Raw genomic sequence first — 10,263 nt, 5'->3', positions numbered from 1 at the left:
ACTTCTAAGATTCTTCTAGAATATTCTGCCACCATAATCACAATATCTCTTATCTTCTTGATAAATATATGTCTCCTCTGCACCATCTCAAGGGATATAGCATCTGGTGAGCTTTCTAATCATAGGGAGTAGATTCCTTCCTGCATGCTCCCTTCTCTGAGCCTTTTCATCCCTTTCTGCTTAATCTGTCAATGGCAGTTCTGGCATCTGTGCTTCATTTATGTGAGCCTTCACTTTTTCCGTGCTTCTAAGAACCATCCCAGCAACAAATTAGAAGCAACTTATGGGGCCCTCGTCAAGATGTTAATTCTGTCACAGGAGAGTCCTACATAATTAAACTCTCTCATCAGCTTTACATTATGTCCCCCCTGATGCCACACCCCCAGGGACCACTGCTAGGCATATTCTCCAGCTCCTGCCTGTGCCCTGTGAGTCAGACAGTGCAGCCGCTCTGGTGTAACATCCCTGTCCTCCTTTAGCAGGCTCGGCATTTTCCCAGTTAGACTTTGCTGAGTTTTCAGCAGAGTTATGGACTTGATGGGGCTTCCCAGGTGGCTCAGTGGTAAGGAATCTGCCTACCAATGTAGGAGACTTGGGTTCGATCCCTGGATCAGGAAGATCCCCTGGATGAGGAAATGGCAACACAGTCCATTATTCTTGCCTGGAAAATCCCATGGACAAAGGAGCCTGGTGGGCTACAGTCCATAGGGTTTCAATGGGTCAGCTACAACTAGGCAACTGAGCTTGCTCACATGGACCTGATGGTCAGAAAAGAGGTCAGGACAGATCCTGAAGGCAGGGATGCCTTCTAAGGCAAATGTCACTTTTGAGGTCTCTGCATAGACTAGCAGCAGTGCATTTCTAAAGGAAAACTGGACACTTCCACAGACAGGAAGATTCAGAAGAATTTGAGAGATCTCAAGCACATCTACCAAACTTGATTTCAAAGTTCAAACCAGGTTTCAGGGTTCCAATCCTTCCCTTTTAGAGCTCTAATTGTGGGGTAGGAGAATTCTTGCCAACAGTTTATTTGGCTTCATGGGGTCTTAGTTGTGCTTTGCAGGATCTTTTGCATTTCAGGGACTCTAGCTGAGGGGTACAGGATTCAGTGGCTGCAGGCTGAGGGCTTAGTCTCCCCGTAGCAAGAGGGACCTCAGCTTCCTGGCCAGAGATCAAACCCGCGTCCCCTGTATTGCAAGGCAGATTCTTAACCACTGGATCACCAAGGAAATCCCAAGAATGCATTCTTCACTGAAGTTCTACCACTGTCTCAAGCAGGCCTTCACTCTTTTTATATTGGTAAGACTTTCATTTGGGGTGAAATTTTGACAGAGTAGAAAGGAATGCACTAACCACTGCAAAATCTGCTATTTAATAGACAAGAAGGAAAGAGTAACTATACAGACTACATGATTGGGTGTAAAGCGGAGATAAAATGCTGCAAAGCAGAGATAAAATAACAGATTCCCACTTACTAACAATTTAAGCAAATTTTGAGAATCAGAAAAAAAAGTGAAAGTGAAAGTTGCTCAGTCGTGTCTGACTCTTTGTGACCCCATGTACTATACAGTCCATGGAATTCTCCAGGCCAGAATGCTGGAGTGGGTAGCCTTTCCCTTCTCCAGGGGATCTTCCCAGCCCAGGGATTGAACCCAGATCTCCCACATTGCAAGTGGATTCTTTACCAGCTGAGCCACAAGGGAAGCAGAGACCCTCCTTAAACATCAGAAGAAATCTCTTGAAATCAAAGGGCCAAAAGTGTGAAGGCCTACTTGAAACAGTGGTAGAAATTCAGGGAAGAATACCTTCTCCAGACTCCCTGATGGTTCAGTGGCTAAGAATCTGCCTTGTCATGCAGGGGAGGTGGGTTCCATTCCTGGTGAGAGAACTCATGTACCACTTGCTGTGGGACAACCGAGCCCTCGAGCTGGGACCAGAAGCTGCTCCTGACCCCAGATATGCTGAGTGTCTCACCGTGAAAGACCGTGCAATCAGTCTTACAGTTTGCAGTGACCGTGGGGGTCTGCCCCATCTCCTGCATGGTGCTGGAGTCCCTTTGAGATACAGGACTGAGTTTGGAGCCCTCATTCAGGACGTGGGACGTCTTCGGTGCTGCCCTCAGCGCAGCCCAGGGACTGTACAGGAGCTCCAAGGTCCTCCTCAGTGCCACTCGGCCTGTGTCTCTGGGGAAGCTGCTTTGGGGGCTTCCCTCATAGCTCAGTTGGGAAAGAGTCTGCCTGCAATGCAGGAGACCCAGGTTCAATCCCTGGGTTGGGAAGATCCCCTGCAGAAGGAAAGGGCAACCCACTCCAGTATTCTTGCCTGGAGAATCCCATGGCCAGAGGAGCCTGGCAGGAGCCTATGGGGTTGCAAGAGTCAGACGTGACTGAGTACACACATTTTGCGGCTATTACAGTAGGTCTGTAACAGCTGGGATTCTGCGGAGGACAGGGTCCAAGAGGACACCGTGGAATCCTGAGGAAGAGGTGTTCACTGAGGAGAAAAGAGCACTATCAAGGAAGGCCTTGAGAGACATCTTGGATCAAGTGTATCAACCACTGGCCACCCAGGAATGACTTACCCTCCAGGGAGGAACATCCAAGTCCTGCATTGATGGGAAGACTCAAGTTAGGGGCGAGGCCCCAGGTTGGCCCCCACATCTATGTGAGTGGCTCCTGTCTGGAAGGTTGAGAAGACCCAGTGGTGTTCCGGCAGTCGTCTGGGGCATTTTGGAAGGAGCAAGGTGTGGGGGAGCCTGGTGAGAGTGATGCGGAGGCCATAGCTGCCAAATGGAAGACATGGGACCTGACTGCAAAGATTCTGCCCTCTGATCCCCAGCAGTCTTGTTCAGCAGAGGACTATTATAGAGATATCTACCTCCAGATTTTGGGCATATTTCATGTTCAAGACAGCTTGACAGCACGGGCATTTCAGAGAGTGGCCACCACTAGCTTTATAACCATGTGGAGGGAATGGCCATAACCGGCAGGAAAGTACTTCCGGCAGTGTTAGCTCGTCTTCACCGATGTTTAAATACAGCAGAGGTTCCGGAGAGTTGGCATGGTGCTCAGGGACCATTCCGGTGACAGAAGAAGAAGTTAGTAGATGTACTGAGGGTGAATGTAAAGGTGTGCAGAGTGGTCGAAAATTAAAACTTCAACAGTTTTGGTGGATTCCCTGCTTCTGTCCTGGGAGGGCTCTTTTGTCTTTACTGTTCTACCAGGGTATGTCTCACATAAGGTAAATAATCTAGAGAGCTTGGTTGTTTATAAATGGGCTTCCCTAGTGACTCCGTGGTAAAGACCCACCTGCCAATGCAGGGGACACAGGTTCGATCTCTGGGTGCAGAAGATCCCCGGGGGGGAGATGGCAACCCTCTCCAGTATTCTTGCCTGGGAAACCCCATAGACAGAAGGAGCTAGGAGGGCCACAGTCCACGGGTCACAGAAGAGTCAGACATGACTTAGGGACGAAACAACAGCAACAATCAATTCCATTGCTGCAGCATGCTTGGGATTATCTACACTCTACCTACCACCCTGAAGGGAGTTCTTTTTACCATTTGGCCAGCCCCTGATTCCTCTCCAGAATACCAACTTTAGACTCTGCTTCTTAGAACAATTCCTGGTACTCACTGTCTTAGGTCAGGTTTCCTAGAAACAGAGATGGGGGTGCTTGAGCAAGCAGTTTATTTGAGAAGTGATTTCATGAAAAAATGAGAAGAATGGGAAAAATGGGCTTTATGATTTCAAATGAAAATGAGCCTCAGCTTGATCCCAGGGGGAGATCTCTAGCAAAAATCACACCTGGGAGTGGGTCTCACCATGTCAATCAGTCATTGCCAGCAGGCTTTGAGTTGTGATGGTGCTCCCAGGCAAGGATGCTGTCATTTAACCAAGAGCAGTTCTCTCTGGTAGTGGGCAGACAGAAGCCTGCCAGTGCCCCAAGTATCTGGGAGATGAGATATCTGCTCAAGCCCCCAGTGATGACCACTACACCCATATCCACCAGCACCATCCATAGTCTTGAACCTTTACTCCTTTAATTCTCCAACAATCCTGATAAATGGAAGTAACAAAAGAAACATGCCTGAATATTCATTTGAGGTCATATATTTAAAAATGAGAATTTTCTCATTTACTATTATTTCTTCCTAAAATAAGACTGATTTTAAAAAGAAAGGTGGGTGATACTAAGATGCTATATATGGTCCATACTGTTCTTGGCTTCATAAATGATTGTAAAATAATGGAGTTACATACCACACATCACATTTTTTTTAAAATCTATCTTTAACAGGGCTAAAATGCTAATGAAAATCAACAAGAAGACCAGTATCTGCTCACAGTTTTTCATTCTAAGTTTTGTGATGTTTAGGAAGCTGCAAAAATATTCCTTTCCAATTTGCCCTAAGAAACTCCTTGGAGTTATATTGGAGTAACTGAATTTTCTTCTGTATAAATAGAAACAGAATACATATTTTATGTATTTCACAAATGCATCAGTTCAGTTCAGTTGCTCAGTCATATCCGATTCTTTGCAACCCCATGGACTGTAGAACACCAGGCTTCCCCATCCATCACCAACTCCCGAAGCCTACTCAAACTCATGTCCATCCAGTCAGTGATACCATCCAATCATCTCATCCTCTGTTGTCCCCTTCTACTCCTGCCCTCAATCTTTCCCAGCATCAGGGTCTTTTCCAATGAGTCAGCTCTTCGCATCAGGTGGCCAAAGTATTGGAGTTTCAGTTTCAACATCAGTCCTTCCAATGAATATCCAGGACTGATTTCCTCTAGGATTGCATATATCTCTGGAAAGAGTCAAATATTTTGCTGCTAAATAAAATATAGCATTACAGAAAGGATCACCACAGCTACCTATGATGCAAAATTATCTGGTTCACTAACCAGTCAACCAATAAAAGAATTACTTTACCACATGATTTTGCTTCAGGTTCCTTTTGTTACTATTATTTTGCTATCTTAGCTTGAAAGAACTTAGGATTTATTCATATTTACATCACAATGAAAGGAAACCCACCCAAGTCAGAAATATTTGTCCAAATTCTCCCATGACAGCTTTCAGAATGAATTCCTAATCACTTTGTCAAGTGTTTCAGCAGAGAAAATTAACAAAGTCTGCCTTGAAGGTGGTAGGCTAAACAGGATACTAAGAGTACGCAATACAAATTAAATAACAAAAAAGAAGAAGGTGGGGTGAGGGAGAGAGGAAAGAAGGGGGAAGGGAAGGAGAGGAGGAAAGAATTAGTTTATTTAAAGACATTATATGATGATAATGTCTTTGTTTCCTGTATGTTTCTTTTTCTGTTTTGGAACTATTGTTTAATTCTTAACATTAGTATAAAATATTGTTGTTCTAATTTTACAAATGAAAAATGGTTTAGAGTGTCATAACTATTAAATAGTAATCTGGATTCTTACTGAAAATTCTAAACAATCCCCCCTTACTTCCCCTCCCCATTCCAGGATTTAATGATCTGAGTCCAATTCTGTCTTTGCCACTTATGAGGAAGTCATATTATCTCCTTGGGCCTCACTTTCCATCTGGAAAATAACATCTGTTCCAGTTGTATCACGCTGTGATCTTATTTGGTACTAGCAAAGGAGAATGTACAGTTGAAAAACTATTTTTATTATCTCTAGTCTCAAATCAGTGTACCTAGGAATAGTACTTCTGTAATTACTATAATTTTTTATATAATTTCATAGAGTTGTGGCCAACAAAGCCCTTATAATACCATTTTGCAATCGCACTGTAAATAAAGACATTGTTATCTCCATATTATAGTAGATTGAGAAGTTTCCCTGGCCACATTTAGAAATTAACTTTAATTATTAAGCAGGCATAAGTCTACAAATCAGATCATCTAATGAGGATTAGTGACCACATTTTCTGTAAAAAGAGTTATCATAAAACTACAAAATTTATTTTGCTTATATTTAAGCAGAATAAATCTAAAAGAAAATAGTAAACCTTTATTCCAAAATTTCATTTGTTAAAAATAGAAAAATCCAGAAATCCATGAAAAATTAAAAGTAAACTAAAAATCTAGAGATGGCTCTAGGAAACTAGACTATGACAGAAAAGTTCCAACTAAAGGAATCAGTTACACATGGACAGTGAGAGATCTTGGGGAATGAATGCAGTGGGTAGAATGTGGACTCTTATGGGGAGAAGTGGGTCCAGAAATGCCGCTGGTGAAGGAAACCATCAGGGAAGGAGAAACCATGGACCATCCTTAGTGTCCTTTCCAGTTGTGAGTGACTACAGTGGAACTCAAAGTTAAAGAGTGTCGGCATATAAAAAGTGACTTTTGAAGCAGGTCCACAGAAAAGAGATGGCTATGAGTCAGAGTTCTGTTATTGAGAGGCAGTCCAGTTTGGGCCACTGGTATCTTTTTAGTAATCTTTGATGCCTGTAACTACGAAAACTCATAATGCTGGGCAAAACCCACACCTAAAATCTTACGATTTGTTCAAGATGGTGAGTGAGAGATTTGAAATCCAGCAGCAGATATTACTGGGCTTCCTAGATGGTGCTAGTGGTAAAGAACCTGCCTGCCAACGCAGGAGACATAAGAGGCGCGGAACAGAGCTGCAAAGAGCCGGACATGACTGAGCGACTGCGCACGCATGGAGCAGTTACCACCGAAGAATGATTTTGTTATTCTCTCAGCCTCCTGATCCTCAGGACCTCACACTCTTCCCTGGTGGTTCAGACCATAAAGAATCCACCTGCAATGTGGGAGACCTGGGTTTGATCCCTGGATTGGGAAGATTCCCTGGAGGAGGGCATGGCAACCCACTCCTGTATTCTTGCCTAGAGAATCCCCTTGGACAGAGGAGCCTGGTGGGCTATAGTCCATGGGGTTGCAAAGAGTCGGACATGACTGATCAATTAAGTACACACAAACACAGGCACACAGACACACACACGCGCGCTTATACCAAATGATAAATCTGTGTGATGAATTTGTCTGAAGATGCCTACCTTGCTGCTAAAATAACAATTGAAATATCTCTTTAGACTCTATTACAAGTCATTGTTATTAGGGTGGTATATCTGCGGTTAATGCAAGTTGGTACACATGCAGCTATTAATCTGGGAAACATTTACATTATATTCCATTTCAAATATACAGGATATTCAAATGGTCTTCCTGACATTGTATCACATTTCCTCACGTTGAAGGAATTTTAGGTCCACTGGAAATGCTTCCTGCATGAATCGTTTCAAGAGGAATGAAAATAATATCTTTGGAAAAGATCTAGGCTCTGCTATCATGAATGACATAACCTAACAAAGTAGTTTTCAGAATATCATCTATTGTCTCAATAGAGCGAATTGATAGCAGACACATGAAACAGCAACACAAGTTTCCTGAAACGATATTGAGCATTACCACTTGTATTGAAATCTGGTATTTTTCCCTTTCTTCTACTCCCTTCCTAAGACTCCTAGTGAATAGGTATTTAAACACATCCACTGTAGCCTCTATGTCTCTTTTGCCCTTTTCTATAATTTTCCAAATTTTGTTTCTCTGTACTTCATTCCGGATATTTTTTTCTGACCCATCTTTAATTTTGTGATTACGCTCTAAAGCTTTTGCTAATCTACTTTACAAACCATCTATTGTATTTTTATTTCACCTATTGTAATTTGAGTTCTATTTTTTAATGTTTGTTAACTTCTTTTTTTTTTTTTTTTTTTTACAAAAACTTATTTGTACAGACTTTTTGTGGTGCTGGAGAAGACTTAAGAGTCCCTTGGACAGCAGGGAGATCAAACCAGTCAGTCACAAAGGAAATCAACCCTGAAGAGTCATGGGAAAAACTGTTGCTGAAGCTGAAGCTCCAATACTCTGACATTGCGAAGAACCAGCTCATTAGAAAAGACCCTGATGCTGGGAAAGAATGAAGGCAGGAGAAGAAGGGGGCAACAGAGGATGAGATGATTAGATAGCATTATGACTAAAGGACATATTTTTTTTTTTATAAATTCCAGGAGATCGTGGAGGACAGAAGAGCCTGGCATTCTGCATCCCATGGGGTCACAAAGATTTGGATGTGACTTAGCAACTGAACAACAAAACAAGCTGAAATTCTCAATCTCATTTATTATTTGTGGAACTTACACATTTATTTCAAACTTTCTGTGATGGTTCTATCATCAGGATCTGCTGTGGCTCTGTTCCTTGTCTCTGCTTCTAGTAGTTATTATTCAGGTCTCCTCTTTCTGAGCTTTCTTAATATATGCTACATGCTAGGCATCAAATATGAAAAGTTCCAGAGCTATTTTGAGGTCTGGGCTTCCCTGGTCTGGGCTCAGATGGTAAGGAATTTGCCTGCAATGCTGGAGACTGGTTCCATCCCTGAGTTGGGAAGATCCTCTGGAGAAGGGAATGGCTACCCACTCCAGAATTCTTGCCTGAAGAATCCCCATGGACACAGGAGCCTGACAGGCTACAGTCTATGGGGTCGCAAAGAGTCAGACACAACTGACCGACTTCCACCTCACTTCACATTTTGAGGTCTAGAATGATACTATCTTTCCCTAAAGAGGATTTGTATTTGTCTTTATAATGCAAATAAAGGTCTCTGAATCCTAGCTTTCAGACCTACAAGACACCAAGATGTTTCTAGACTGAGCTTCAATCCCTGTGAGAGCCTGTCTATTTCAAGTTCACTTGTAAGTTCCCCTTACAGTGTGTGGTCCTTCAGGGTGAGTAACAAATGTCTGGGATATTTACCAGGGACTGGGTATCAATTAAAGGAGAAAAAAAAAAAAAATCCCCATAATGAAATAATTCCAAAATCTAGCTCACTTCTCTGGGTTTCTTTCTTCTGAATCTTTGTAAGCCGTCACTGAACTATTAGCTCTTCCACACTTTTTGTTTTCATGTTCCAGTGTTTCCAATCATTTTCAGAACAGGATCAGTCACAGTTGCCTTGTTGTTCTCCTACTTGAGCTGGAAACATCTCAATGTATTTAAAAGACAAAACTGAATCAGAAAAAAATAGCACATAATTTTTTTAAGATTTTTAAATTTCATGTCCTTACATCATCGAAAAAAACGGGGACTTCCCTGGTGGTCCAGTGGTTTAGGCTCCAGGCTTCCGCTTCGGGGGACACAAGTTCAATCCCGGGTCTGGAACTAAGATTCTGCATCCCACTCTGCACAGCCAAAAAAAAAAAAAAAAAAAAAAAAGTAGGAAAACAACATCTGTAATTGTATTTTCACAAGTATTTACTTCTGGCAAAGATGATAACACTCACCTAAAGAATGTAGCGCTGCTGGACCTCGGGACTTATTAGGGACACCTTAGGCGGCTGGGGCTCCCCGAAGCCACATGAAAGAGAGGTGGCTGCCCCAAGGCGCAGGAGGAGGCCCCGGAGGACGCGGCCCGCGTGGCGGAGGAGCCGCCGCTGCTGCACACCGCCGGCATCCGTAAGTGGTCCAACGTGCGCTTGGGGTTGGGCTTCCTGTCCATGACCGCCCGCGCAGGGGTCGCGCCCGACCCCCGGTGGATGCCTTTGTGCGCCAGAGTAAGCTGCACATGGAGGGCTTCCGGAGCCTGGAGGAGGGTGAGGCCGTGGAGTTCACCTTGAAGAAGTCCGCCAAGGGCCTGGAATCTATCCGAGTCACCGGCCCTGGTGGGTGTTCTGTATTGGGAGTGAAAGGCGGCCCAAAGGGAAGAATATGCAGAAACACAGATCAAAGGGAGACAGGTGCTACAACTGTGGAGGTCTAGACCATCATGCCAAGGAATGCAAACTGCCACCCCAGCCCAAGAAATGCCATTTCTGCCAGAGCATCAACCATATGGTAGCCTCGTGCCCACTGAAAGCCCAGCAAGCTCCCAGCTCCCAGGGAAAGCCGCCTACTTTCATGAGGAGGAAGAAGAGATCCATAGCTCTGCCACGCTCCCAGAGGCTCAGAATTGAGCCACAGTGGGTGGGGGCTATCCTTTTGTGATCAGAAAGCTTTGAGGAGCAGGCATCAATCGGCAGAGTGGAGAAAGTGGGGACAAGGTGGGTAGGGGGCAGCTGGCACTGCCATATATCTGAGGCTGGAGTCCACAGCATCACCCCCTCTTCCCTCTTGGTGGGAAGAAGGGGTGAGGCAAAGAAACTCCAATTAGCTCTTTCCAAATGCATATGAGGGCTTTGGGGGTTAATCCTCCCTGCATGTTTTATATGAGTCTCCACCCCCAGAATCTCCAGCTTTTGAAAGTGGCC

The 10,263-nt window shown here is 44.0% G+C and overlaps 1 pseudogene; it reads left to right on the top strand.

The window, feature by feature from the left end:
- The first annotated feature begins 1,891 nt into the window (after positions 1–1,891).
- LOC133049180 (protein lin-28 homolog A-like) lies at positions 1,892–9,969 on the top strand (annotated as a pseudogene).
- The last annotated feature ends 294 nt before the right edge of the window (positions 9,970–10,263 follow it).

Source organism: Dama dama, chromosome 3 (genome assembly GCF_033118175.1).
Source record: "Dama dama isolate Ldn47 chromosome 3, ASM3311817v1, whole genome shotgun sequence".
Classification (NCBI taxonomy): Eukaryota; Metazoa; Chordata; class Mammalia; order Artiodactyla; family Cervidae; genus Dama; species Dama dama.
The sequence above is the reverse complement of the archived record's forward strand: the minus strand, read 5'-3'. Positions and strand labels throughout refer to the sequence as shown.